Source organism: Carassius auratus, chromosome 6 (genome assembly GCF_003368295.1).
Source record: "Carassius auratus strain Wakin chromosome 6, ASM336829v1, whole genome shotgun sequence".
NCBI classification, from domain to species: domain Eukaryota; kingdom Metazoa; phylum Chordata; class Actinopteri; order Cypriniformes; family Cyprinidae; genus Carassius; species Carassius auratus.
In genome coordinates, this window is record NC_039248.1 from 12,732,573 (window position 1) to 12,747,456 (window position 14,884).

At 36.3% G+C, this 14,884-nt stretch overlaps 1 pseudogene; it reads right to left on the bottom strand.

Annotated features, from left to right (window-relative positions):
* Window positions 1-4,626: 4,626 nt before the first annotated feature.
* LOC113105162 (immunoglobulin-like and fibronectin type III domain-containing protein 1) lies at window positions 4,627-10,553 on the bottom strand (annotated as a pseudogene).
* Between the last annotated feature and the right edge of the window lie 4,331 nt (window positions 10,554-14,884).

Consider the following 14,884-nt stretch of genomic DNA (forward strand, 5'->3'; position numbering starts at 1 on the left):
AACACGATATGGCTAGGCCTTTTTTTCTATTTGGGACATACATTTGTATTTTTAAGTAATTTAATCATGTAAACCATTGCAAAATATAATGTTTTCATTCAAATATAACTTACCCTGACCAACAGGAATCTCTTCTGCAGGCGGTGGCATCTTCAGAATGTGTTTTAATCTTGTTCCGATTGTCAAGAAATTAGGCTGTATGTGGAATATACATATATAATCATTACAACCAGCTGCTACAAGTTTGTCCTTTATTTTGTAGAACAAAAATGTTTAAAGGGGTCATATGATGCTGCTAAAAAGAACATTCTTCTGTGTAATGCAATGTTTTTATGTGGTTTAAGGTTCAACAACACATTATTTTGCACATATTTGCTCCTCTATGCCCCCCCTTTCTTTGTTCTGAAAGGCCAGACGAAGTAGTTTCGCTTTCAGAACAAAACACGCAGCGTCTCCACAACATGGCACCAGCGGCAACAGCTTTCTTTGGGTGGATATTTGGGCGGCATTATGCAAATCTTCTACATCATGATGTAGACATGTGGGGGCGTGTCTGAATGAGCAGTTTTAAGGGGGTGTGTTTGACTTTTAACTTCTATAAAGAATATCTGTTTAAATTTGAGACTTTAGTCTTTGCAACTTTACATATCTTCTTTATGCACCAAGAGCTTGTAACACTCCAAAAAGAAAGGAAAAATCGGAATCGCATCATAATGACTCCTTTAAAAATACACTCAATGTGATACAGAGTCTCTATATAACTTGCGTATGATCCCATGCACTTGTGGGAAAGAGCACACATTAACTGTAAGTATGTGATTTGAGAGTAAAGCTGATTATGAGAGTCATATCATTATGAAATTAAAATGTTAATATTATGCGAATAAAGTTATTAGGAAAGTAACATCAAAGTGATGTGGTTGAGAATAGCAAAGTGGAGAATGAATGTTTGTTTTTTCTTAATAAATTAAATTCTTTGCAACTACTGAAGTGTTCAGATAATTACTATACTGATGCACCACAAGACTTCTTTGTTTAGTAAATCCTGTAATTCAGTTGCATCCTTTTTGCATAGATTTTTTTTTGCTGTTGCTGCAGTGGCCTGTATATTTTGTGATCACAACACGTTGTTATATTGTGATTGCTTTTTTTCCTCTCTCTAAATATTTATAGTTTGTTCATACACCATTGTCTTAAATCTCCTAAAAAAAATTATTCCCACAACTTTACGACTTTGTACTTAAAATCGTGCTTTATTTTTATTTTTGAGATACTAAAAAAAAAAAAAAAAAAAAAAAAAAACTGTCTGTATATAGGTCTTGTTATTGTCTATTATTCATAAAACTGTTGCTTTGAACTTTCATAATTTCCATTATTTAGTAATAAAACCTACTGAAATAATCATGATTTTCTTTCAGGATAGATTAAGTAATGAAACTGCCAAGTCCTAAACCCCAGAATTTATTTAAAGGTGTTCCTCTTTCTTTCCCCTAATGTCCCTAAAGAAGATATATCAGGCCATGACCTTCAAAAAGTTAACCAATAAAGATATATTAAGGATTTGATTTGATACATATCACATGGTGCGTAATACTAGACTGGCAGTAAAAAAACTTATTGGCATTCCACGATTCACAGGATCCTCAGCAATGCTTTTACAAGGCCAAAGGGGAAAGAAACAGTTATCCAACATTTGACAGATCACACATGAATAAAACGAAATTATGTGAGCCGTAAATGAATATTTCTGCCTAGCTTAGAACCAAGAAGATGTGACACAATTGTCCGGTGCTTAGTAACTGTGTCTTGCTGCGGGAAAAGAAATTTGAAATGACATTTTTTTAGTGGCTGAAGCAATGGTTCTCCACCATTAGGCTGAGATGATGCTGTTCTGAGGTCCCAGCCTTAACCTTTCATTCAGATTGCTCATCTTTCCTCAACATTTGTCAATCGATCTGGTGTCAAGCTGTATAGTCTATCCAAAAGCCTCCCCTTTTCACTTTATTAGTCTGTCTGTCTCATTTTTTATCTCCTACGAAACAAAGTAGTGAAACAAAGCCAAATGAAATGCATCAAAACAAGAATAATGCACTCAAGAAGCAAATTTGTTTAAGATTTTAAGAGTCGAGATTTTTCCTATGAATTATGATTATTTTACTTGGACCAATGGCAAAATGCAAAATGACAGCCTCAGTTGCCATTTTCTTTCTTTTTATGCAAATGAAAGTAAATGGTGACCAAGGCTGCTCTTTACTATTGCTCTGCTTAACATTATCTCTGTCTTTTATGGAAGAAAATAAGTCACTGAGGTTTGGAATGGCATGAGTTGAACAATGCAATATTGTCAGAGTTATGTCTAAAACAAGAAAAAAACATTATTCAGTTGCATTTTCTGAAAACAAGTTGTATTATCTTTGCTTCTTAAGTAAATGTGTTTTGCTTTACCAGATCTCATAAGATGTACAAGAGGTTTGGATGTTTTGTTGGAAAATAAGATGAAAGTAGCTATTGATTTATTACAAATATTTTTAACGAAAGTTTGATTTGAAAAATGGCATGCATTTTCAAATAGAAGTTTGTATAATTCTGCATGGCACATCTTTTGGTAAACATAATAAACAAAGTTAAGTCAAGAGATAGCATGGATGGGAATGATTCTCATAGCCGAGATTAATAATGTATGCCAGTAGATGACCACATATTCATCTGTGCTAACTCTTAAGAGGAAAAACCACTGCTGGTGTAGCATATTGCTCTCAGTGGTTTTCCCCTCTGTTTTACATGTGCAGCTGTCTTCCCATAGTGATAATAAAATCATGTGCTCAAAACCATTATTTATTTCCAAATTTGTTTCCATTATTTATTCTTAGTTCAAGGACTAATGAAATTCTGCTGTGGGTAAGCTGTGAATAGGAATGGTGAATTGTTCCTGATGGTTTTCTGTGCTGCATGTCAAAGAAAAGAAAATCTCACCTTTAAAATCTTGCTGCTCCTCCAGCTTCTGCGTCAACACTGCCCGTTCAGTTAAGAACATTGGTGGACCGAATGGAAACCTTCCATGCAGTTGAATCAATCAGCTGTCACATTAAAGCTTTCATTTGAGAAGCTGGGGTGGATGTCCAACCCAAGAAGCAGATATTCATTTGCATGTATCATTTTCTGATCATGACTAATGGAAAGCAAAACTGTATTGCTTTGTGTGATGTCAGGCATTGCAAAAAAAAAAAAGAAAAATTGTTTATCATGTTATTTTGATGTTCATCTGCTGATCTCAATGTCTGGCTGAAGAAAGTGTCTACAAACAAGACATTGTTTATTACTCTCATTGTTTAACCAAAACTGATTATGAACTCCATCCCAGTAGTTCACTTATTTGCTGAAATGTTATGATTACAATGAAAAAATCGAGTGAGTTTAGCATTAAAGCCATACATGTGTCCTAAATGTAGACACTTGCCCTATACAGGCTTTGCCATTTACAGTAGGATGACGGTCTCTTGTAACATGACTGAACATATTGCATGTTTATTGGACATTTAAAGTGTATCTTAAACGGCTCTTAAAATGAAAGCAACAGTTGCTTGTAAGAGTTTTTTGAGTGTAATTATTACAGGTGATTTTTGACCATTGCATTTTGATTATGCCTAAATATAAAGCTTTTACAGATATAATAATCAGTGGCTCATATTGTTATTAACGTAGGCCTTGTAAAAAAATAAATATATTCATGTGGCAGCATATTTCCCTTCACAGCCCTGAGAGAGGGTTTCATTTTACATTGACAGGGGTTTACCAAGCTTGACGTGCCCAGACAGCTTGTCTCAAAGTCTGGGCCCAGGCAAATTGCAAGGACCTGGGCTTGAGTTAGCCTGGAGACATCTCTGGACTTCAGGAAATTGAGTAAACACAGACGTCATCCTATGACCTGAAACAGCTTCTGAAGCCACAAGGTAAGCAGCAAAATGAGTGTTTATTCTCCAGTAGAGTCGTAGATAACTTGCATCACTTTTGTACTAAGTCTATTGTAATTGGCCCAGGGCAGGTGATCTTTGCATTGGTGTAGTAAAGTACTTGAATCTTTTATGATATCCAAAATGCCTTGTGTTCCATATCTAGAATTTTTTGTTGAAAAAGGAGAAAATACAGTGTAAAAACCCTTGCTAAGATTATCTTATTTTGATTTAGAAAACTGTTTACTTATTTAATTATTTTTCAATAAACAAAGTTCACGTTCGATTCTTATCGCTATAACAGCACTAATATGCAGTTAATAATTCTGATTTCATCTAATAAAATATCACAAATAGTGATAAACCAATATATCGCTTGGCATTTGCAGTGCATATTATTCCTAAGGAGCTACATAAAATGATTCAATATATATTGGTTTGCAGTACACAAGCTAGCTGGTTGTCAGTGTCCTGAATTTAAATCTCTAAATGAATCGAAAAGAGAATAAAGTCAGAATAAAATGTCATTTTGATTGCATTTCATGGCAGCAGTAACATATTCAAATGTGGTAATAATGATTATCTCTCACTATTAGTTTAGTGGAACATTCTGCTTTGCCACATGAGTTGACCGCCAACACTTTGTACTCACCACTATGTTCTGGCCCAACTCGGATTATGTAGAGCAGACTCCATATACATTTGTGAAGTAGTAGTTGTTGTTGGAGTTGATGCAGATGTTTTTGAGGTATAATGCAACCTCTGGTTTGGGGAAGCCACGGACAGTGCAGGTCATGTACAGCTGAGAGCCCTGTGCTGGACTGTGGACTTTCAGTGGAACCAAGATGGAAGGTGGCCTCTCAAGAGTTATCATGGTTGGTGACCTTGTGACTAGTGGCACTAGATATGAGAAAAGGGAATAGTTCAGGCCAGAATTTAGTTTCTGTTATTGCTTGTTAATATTATTGCTAAATAAATTGGCACATGAAGTATTCAATGAAAATTGTATACCCCAAAGGACATTACAGCCAGTAGTGGTGCATATTGGGTACATTCTTTATTAAGCCATTTAAACAGCCTTACAAAAAGTAGACTAATTAAAACTATTTCATAATATATGAATTTACAGGGTCACTGAGAGGTGCTTGTTGACATAAGGACACTGCCCTTGCTTAGAGATGCTTCTGCATGCAGCAAGGCATAATTATTACTGTTATAAAATGGACAGTGTAGTCACATTCACAGTAGTGATGTACTTTGGTCTGCTTTTTGCTCTCTGCATAATTTATTGAGGCTACTTAAGGCAAGGATTTGAAATATTGCACATGCAGGATATGCAAGGAGGTTGTTGATATGGCAGTGATTTAAGATGATGTAAGTGATCTTACTTTCTCAAACTACTTATATATTTGTATTAGTGGTGAGGCTACATAAGGGCCAGGGTGGCACCAGATCACTCAGCTTGACGGCTGGTTCACCCAAACGAAATATTTGTTTTTTTTTTGTAGGAAAGAAAATCAATAAATTTTCTGCATACATGACAATAATACATTAACATAAGAACTTCTTGTTAATGCAATGATACTGTAATTGCAAGAGTTGTCAGTCAGAGCAATCAATCCAGTCCAAGTGCACTCCCACTGTAAAATATCACTGACTGCACTACCCACCATACCTAAGATCCAGTTTCTCTTTGTTAAACTTCCTAATGTTTTCAAATGATCATCGAGACACGGTTGGTTCCTGAATGTCCTATATCTTTAGCAAAGCAGCATTTCAAGCCACTCTGAGGATTAAACCAAGATCTACATGTAGTGTTATCTTGTGTTTGGGCTTGTTGGAATAGAGAACACCTGCTCTAAATAAATGGAAGTGGTTTACTAATGTTTGGTGAAGCTACAGACCAAACCAAAATCTAATTGTGGCATATTTTTTATGTACTTTTTGTACTTCAGGTATTGTTTGGTCGCTAACTGAAACAATTATATTTGTTGTAATCTGCAAGTTGGGACCTTTTTTTAACAATATAGAGCAAATCTTTTATGTATAATGCTCAACAGACAACATTTTCAAGTAAAAAAAAAAATAAATTATCAAAAACGAATCAAGTCATTTTAGTTGTTGAAATTTTCATCCTCATTTATGTCCCATGTACTAGAAAATTACGCACTTTAGTTTGGGAGTAGTAGTACAATATTTCATCAAGGTCCACTCACTTCAAAATTTTAGGCCTATCAACTGATTTGTATATATCCTAATATCTTGCAGTAATTGTTAGATATATTGTTAAATGCATCCTTTCTCTCTCTCTCTTTCTTTCTTCCAGGCTTACCTGCCACTCTGACCTCTATGTCAAAGCTTGACTGTCCACTAGAGATATTTGCCATGACGGTGAAAACACCCGAGTCTGAGTAGTTTGACGAGGGGATGACGAGTGTGGACAAGTCCTCAACATTGATGATGTTGGCCCAGGGGGACACAGGTTCATACTTTTTCAGCCATGTGATGTCAGGTTGTGGTGAGCCGTTGCCATGTTTGAAAGGAAATTATAAAATAAAAATCATGACTGATTAAAAATATTGAGCTTAACTGACCTTTCTTTAGTAAGCCCACACCATCCCTTGGTTATTGATGCTTGCTTAAGACTGGAAAGTATGATTTTTGCTCGAATTTACAGTTTGAACAAGTCTATGCTAGTTCCTGAAAATCTGAGCCAGTTTAATCTGCTGTTAAATTATGTGCTAGCATGACTAAATACAGCAGAAACTGTGAGCGCTTACCAAGTTATTAACATTAATTTACATTAGGGCAAATCTACATGTTCTTACTAATGTTAGATATGTTCATTTGGGAATGAGGCCTGACACACAGTTTAATTCACAGCATGCACAATAAATCAAAGTACCTCATAATCGACTTTGATTCTTATAGAATTTCTTGCTCTTACAACCATGAAGCCTTCAGGATCTTTGAAGCGGGGCCTGACTGAAAATGAATGGATGGAAAGTAGAAAGAAAGACAAAATGTTCAATTCAGTTCAAAGTTGTACATTTATATTCTCTTTTAAGAAACTATTATGAACAGAACTTACTGTTGGGGGTTTTAGCGCAAACCATCGCAGAGGGAGCGCTGGGTTGTCCAGGCCTAGATATATTAATGGCCGACACTCTGAACTCATACCCTGACCCCTCAGAGATATCCTTCACTGCATACTTTAAAGCTGCGCAAAGCAGCTTATTTTTAATTGTCATAGTAGTATATCAAGTAAAGCCGGTGACTTGATAACCAACATGTCTGGAGAGGAATAATTAGTCCACTGTTATCTGCTGGCGGAGCCATGACATATTGGGCTGTTGTGCTCATTAAGAAACTGGTTTGAATCTTGCATATCTTGATTATTATTAGAGGAAATTGTCAGATGATGGTATGAGTATGTATCAAAGGAAATCAAAGACTGTTCTTTAATTATAAAATTGTGTTAATTCCATTAGGAGATGGAAGAAGGAAGGAGAAGGAAATGTTTCTAGTTAATGAGACATTGTTGGTTTATGAGAGACAGCGGTTTGGTTTCTGGGGTGGTCAAGCAGCTGGGAAAATATGATGGAAATGGAGAGGCGGTAAGCTCTTGAAAATTACTGGAAGTTTCTGTGAGAATTCATAAGAGGTGCCTCAGGTAAAGTGCTAGACCATTAAAAGCCTTACCAGGGGCTATTATAGGATTTCAGTGTTGGGGGTCTGAAACGCTTACCTTGTCGTGAGTCGTTTTGGTTCAGAGAAATATGTCTTGCTTTGAGAGTTGCAGGGTTGAGTCTCGCTTCATTGACTTTGTTTTGTAAATGCACCCAATAAATTAAAAGAATATATCAATAACCATAACACATTTGGTCGATATCACTCGGGGGGCAAGAGTTTGGATGAGAGATAGAGCGTACGTCTGAGAGCCTTGAGCAGAGGTGTCTGTGCCTATTTCTCACTGACTAGAGGGAATGATTATACTTAATGCAACTTAATGTATTTTTTTTTTTTTAAATGTCTGGTATGGAGGTTTCAGAGTGAAATACCCTCAGATGCCTTACTGTAGCCAGTTTTCAGAATAATTACAGTTTTTATGGAGAATTTCATGTCATTGTTTTATATGTTATTTATAATATATGGCATGATCACCCCGACCACATTAGATTTCATCAACTTAAAAAGTTACAACACAGTTCAACATTTTACAGTGTAGATGTATATGTTTAAATATATATATGTATATCATATAAGATATTTAGATCCTCTCTTCCATGGCATTTACTTCTCTCTATAGCTACTCTTGTATTAATAATCAGAAGTTTTATCTGAATTAAAGGTCATTCAATCATAAAACTATTGTTTCTTAACTACATAGATTAAAAAGTACAGAAAAATAATTTCCATTTACTTTGAACCTTGGATCTGTCTTCAAATGCATGTCCTCTCTCGGATTCAAACACTATAATTCTTGTTTAATTGTAACCTAAAGATACACAGTAATTACAATCAAGGTTTTCCTAGCTATACATTCATTGGGTTCAACAGCTGGAAAGTTCATGGCATTAATGTCACTTTAACTATGTCCACTCTTGATTTTTACTTGAACAGCTATATAAAGCTGAATGGTAGGGTTTGGGAAGTGTTGAGTGGCTTATTAAAGCATGTAACTCTTGTCTAACTGTAGATGAACCAGAAACCCTTTGGTTTTAAAAGTGAAGTTCTCTGTAATTGGAAAAAAAATAACCAACAACCCAGACTTATTGGAAAAAATTTACCTGAGTGGACATTTATGTGAAATGATATGACCTTGCTTGTATGTTTTGTGACACTTTCAAAGTAAAATGTTCATAGAGTGAGTTACAGGGCAAGGTAACTATGTCAGAAAATCCATACATATGAATCTGGATATGTGCATCAAAGTAGCAGTTTACAAATCATGCACTAAAGTGTTTTGAGATCATAAAACACTATTGTGCGATGTAATTTAAAATCAGACCCTGTTTAATCTGGAAAAGATTAAATAAGCAGCCCTTGTATGCAAGGGTACATTTTTGGAGTTTTACAGACATGTAGGCGTTTTTTTTGGCAAATGCTAGGAAAGTAAGTACCTTAAATAGGTTCCTTAGATGGGTTCAGATTCCCCCACTGGTTTGTATCTTTCTTGCGTTTCTCTAGCTGGTAGCCCAGTATTTTGCTTCCTCCATCTTTTTCTGGTGCATGTTGGCTTGAAGCGCTGACCACTTTAGAAGGGGTGGGTTGACCAGAGTAAAGTGCATCACAGAAAGTTCTGATACCGTACTTAAGTGGAAAAAATGTTTCCAGTCAGAGCATTTGGTCAAGTTTTTATTTTATTTTTTTATTTATTTATAATATGCATAATTGATGTTGTTAATCATAAGCACTCCTTATGGAAGCATAAGTTCCAGCCATGATGCCTTCTGTCTCCAGAAGATTATTGATACCCTCAAGATTTCTCAGCATAGATTCGAGATATGTACTTGCCATTGGACACGTTTCTGTTTTGAAAGGACAGGCGGTCGGCTGAATTATCCCACACCTTCTTCCACATACTCTGCCCCACCTGCTGATGCTCGACTAGGTAGATGGTCACTTCACAGCCACCGGTATCACTTGGTGGATTCAGTTTTAGTTCAATGACAGAAGATGAGTTGCCAATCACTTCTACTGGACCTTGTGGTGGACCTGGCTTGTCTGCAGGGGTACAAAGTTGTTTGAAATACTTAATGTGTCAGTTTAATGTTAATGTATGAGCCTACATGTAAAAGGCTGAAGGTTTATAAATATTTATTTCAGAATACATTCAATAAAATACACAGTGGAGTAGAAACATACCGACCACAATAAGCCTAGAGAAGGCCTCTGCAGTACCAAAAGTGTTTTTTAAGCTGGATCTTAATTTCCCCAGAGTCAGACTGCAGGCATTCTTTTATCTGAAGACGGCTCTAGTTTAGTTCCTTTACTATTTTTATGCTTCCACCATCAAAAAGCTCAGTGCCATTCTTAAACCAGCTGATCTCTGCTGGGTCTCGAGAAGGTAATGGTATTTTAAAGAAAGCAGTCTGACCAACTTTTACTACCACATTTTTGGAAAACTTGTGAAGGTCATCAGGGTCGAATTTAGGAAGATCTGTAATATATATAAAAAAAAATCATCACCTATTCAATCATGAGTAAATTTTCCCTATGTAAAATACAAATATTTATTTATATGTTATAGCAATATATTGTTTTCTGAAATGAAAAAGAAATACCAACAATACCTCCAGCTGTTGTCATGGCATCAGTCTCACACCCCATAACTTCAGCCTGATACTGTTTTGAGTCTGAATCTTTGCTGCCTTCTATTGCTAACTTTTGTGTACCTCCATCTTTAGATATGCTTGCTTTATCTTTAGAAGACAAATAACAAAAGTGATAGATGCAATATAAAGAGCAATTACCAAAGACTTTTTAGAGCAATTAATAAATCAATACTGTGTGTATACTATATTATCATCAATTCACCTTCTTCCCATCCTTACTGGATTTGCTGGCTTTCAAGTTACCAGCAAGCTCTGCTGATTCCATACCTATAATATCCAGAGAAATGTTGCATTTTATACAATTATTACTTTATCTCACCATTACCTTTTTTATGTCCGAGTCAGAAAAAGGGTTTCTATACAAGAAACATCACATCAAAAAACGGTGAAAAAAAAATTGGAAATAAGATGTTTCAAGACCATTGAGATCATTGAGAAATCAGAAGAACCTTGTAGCAAATAAGACCATTATATGATGATATGAGAATATGAGGATGATGTGGGAAGATTGTTTGGTGTGGGTGACAACTGTTGCATTGCAATCTGTCAGGGATTTTTAAGATAGAAGACCAATTATGAGAGAATTGAAACAGCGGAGGAAAGCGCTTACGAAGGCATAGTCTAGAGATTCAGTGTCTTGGGCTTAGAAGTGGGAGGTGAAATGCAATATTGTGGAGGTGGAAGAACGCAGGTTTAGCAAGGAAATGTATGTGGGCTTGAAATGTTAAAAGATTGTTTATTAGTATCAACAGTAGTTATAGTGTTCATTAGTATTAACACCACACATTGTAATATCAGGTTAAAGCTCATTGCAAAAAACCATAGTTCCGTGCATTATGCCTTTTGATTACATTACTAGGGACTAAGAATGTGATGCATTTTCAAAACAGAATACTAAAATGATATATAAAATATTGAATTAATAATGAACAATGAAAAATATGCAAGTTTGCAAGTTTAAAGCTTGGTATAGTTAATCACAGTGTTACCAAAATTAAATGGATTAAGACAGTTGACTAGCTCAATTATATTTGAGTTATAAATCACTTGCCTAAACTGCCTAAATGACATATCTTTGCCAGCTAAGGACCATTCATCTTGTCAACCGTTCCCCTCAGGCTGATCGTGGGCAGTGTCATTCATAGAGTGCCACACTGTGGTTAATGTGAATATGGCACTGAATAAAAAAGGTTAGCGCTACACTTAACTCATATTAATTGGAGTCAATGTACTGATGAGGAAATTAATGGCTGTTGTATTTGAGCAGTTATTATTTCTCATGTAATGTTAAGTACACCATCAAACAGTCTGAGTCTCCAGACAGCAGGGCTTCATCCGAACCTGTAGTCACACCTTTCTGACATTTTCTCAGCTGAAAATCCTATCAGTCATTAAAAAAGGATCATTTGTATGCATGCATGTAGACATTCACCTTGATATCACTTCTGCCTTTGGACTCTCATGTCACGCTTGAAAATGTATGGATGTCACTGCATGAGAAATATCGATGCAACTGTGGTGTCTTTATGTGGACGGAGATAGAATTTTTCTTATTTAACGAACCTGTGCAGATCTCCTACCTTCCCTTGTGTCTTTTCCTCAAGTGTCTGTTACACTCCTCGCTGGACCAGTGTCTCCAGAGCCATGTCTCCTGACCTCTTTTTCTGCTCGAGAACAATCTCCAGGAGAAGATGCAGAAACACCGCTGTCCACTGCACCTGCTGCCTCTTCCTCAGCACTGGCTGTTTTGACAGCAGCAATTCTCTCATCTCTGCTGTTCTGCAGCGATCTTTGCCAGGTCAAGCCTGCCCCTCCAGCTTGGGCTATTTTTCGGGGTTCCTTTTTGCCCTTAGTATCTCGATTGTTATCGGCTGGTACATTGCACATGGCAAACAGGACACAAACAAAACAAAACAAAACAAGACAAGCACAATATACAAGTCTTATTAGATATATTGCTGCAATGTGAACTTTAACAGTGTTGGGGATACTGTGGTTAACAACACTGAAGTTATATTATGGAAAGTTTTATTTATATATTTGATTATTATTTGATTTTTATTTATTACTTTTTTTTTTAATGATTTTTGACCTGTGAATAAATTTGTCTTTGGACGCAGTGATGTCATAATTGTTAAAATCAAAGTTAAGATGAAGTTCAAAAGAAGCTGATCCATCGATGTGTTAAAGGTTAGAAATGCTCTTGAAAAACTGTGACTAAAAATATCATTACATATTGAAAATGTATCTAAAAAACAAAACATAGAAACCAATCAAAACCTCTGCTTGCTCTTGTTTTCTCTCACTTTTCATCTCATTCAGTTTCTTCAGCATCCAGCGGAAGTCAGTAACCCCATATTCTGCACAGATGTGCTCATAATCTTTCTTATCGGCGCTCAGGAAAATCTCCCAGAACTTTGGGTCAATTTCTCCATCTTTCCTTGCTTCAGTTTTAAGACGAACCTTACTGCAGGGTTGAGAGGTAATTCACAGTTGATTAAAGGAAAAGGTATGGCTATAGGATATGGGATTTATTTTGGGAAAGGCTTTGAAAAGGATATCAAACTTTTAAACCTAATTTCTTACAATATATTTTTTTCTACCACAGAACTTTATTAAAGCTTTGGGGGACCATGTCTCCCCACCTCCCCAAAACAGCTCATATCTTAGGATGAAAACAAAGATGCATTACTGTTAATGCATTAGTCACAGAGATTGCATATCTATATCGCAGCTGAAAAATGCATGAGCGAAGAATCAAACCACTGACTTTTTAAAAAAAACGTATGGTACTGCACATGTTGTTAACACTCACTGGTCTCCTGGTTTGCTTTGTTCTTCTTGAACCCCACTGAATAGAAAATGCCACATTGCAAATGATTGGGGTCATGAAGTGCTGTGTTAGGAATGGAAACAAATTATTTGCATACCTTCAGCATAACAGTGATCATAGCCTTTCCAAATTCATTAGTAGCAAAACATCTGTATGTGTCTGCTTGGTCTGGAGGAACATCTGGCATCTAAAAAAGAGTCTAACTAGGAATATACATTCAGTAATATAATTTGTGGGATGAAACTGGATAATACAGAAATTCAGCTCACCTCAATAATGTGTTCACCAGAGTTAGGGTCAAACTTGGTTTAATATTTCTATGGATCTGAAATATCACCATTGTTCCTGGCCTATTAGGGATGGGATCTCCTACTACAATGGCCTTGAAAATAAATTGTGTTTGCAAAAAGAATGATGTTTGAGCTGTCTTATCATTTAAATTAATGGATGATGGTGACTTATTAAGGAAAAAAAATACTTTGGTGTTTTAATGTAGTGTTATAGCTTTTTTTTCACGATTGTAAATAATGTATATTAATAACCTGTAGGGGTAATCATCAGGGCTGGTAGTGCTACATTTAGGGTCATTTATCAAACTCAAGCAGTGAAAGATTTGTACCTATGTTTATTTAGCAAGTAAACCATTTCTGATGATGGATGATAAATTGTCTGTAAATGTGCATTTCTGAATAACCGCCATGCTCACACTGACCATTGATAGATAGGGATCTGCCTGGTGACAAGAAAGAAATTGGTCTCTATATGACCTGTAATTTCTGAAACAGTGCCACTGTCATACCAGAAATTGCTTTGCGGGATAATAGCGTGGCTTCGCTGAAAAAAATTGTTGAGGCGGAGTCAGCGTAAAGGTTGATTGAAGGTTTTCCTTTTTCCGGAAACCATCAGTCCACAGAATAAGACCACTTGTGGTCACAGGGAATACTATTCTACAACTTGGCATGTTGCATGCATGCTTCAGGATGCATGCTTTTTTTCTCCTTTTGTGAACCTGCAGTATGATTTGATAAACGTTAATCAGATCTGAGCAAAAACACACTTTACAGTAAATTGTTTCAAACCTACAATGAAGTGTTTATACATATTTAATATTACAAATGTCGAGAAGTTGCTGGCCTTGATGCTTCAGACCACAAGTGCTTGAAATCTATTTAAATATATGCAAAGTGCCCTCTGCAAGGTTTCTAAGTGATTGTATGCCTTTCAAACTTGACCATGTTAATCAAGCAGGTAAACAAGGTGCTAATCTTAATATCATAACCTCACAACATGCCGACTGCCCTCCGTGACTCCGCTAATCAAACGTTCTCAGTCTGTAAAATCATTCACCTTGCATTTCTAGAGACTCTTAAGATCACTTGATCACTAAGTCCCAGCATCACTTAGAAGAATTACAGCTGATGACAATGTTTTTCTGGCAACTTCAATGTAGTTAAAACCCCTGCTGTGCAGATGATTCATTGAAATATCACCCATCTCTTGAACAGATTCCAAACGCTGTCTGACGGGGCCGATCTCAGCAGGACTCAAGAGCGGTCATGAGTCCGGTCAGACGGTGTGTGGTATGTTCTTTTAACAGTGTTCTCAAAGGGAATGCAAACTATCCCTGTTGATGTCAGATATTTTTTTTAACAAGGATTTGAGCCAGGTGACAGAAATTGACTTTGAGTTAAAGAGGAGCCCCGTCTGTCTCCGATCATTTGCCATGTCGTGTATGATGGGAGAAGTCAGCAGGTGTCACTCAT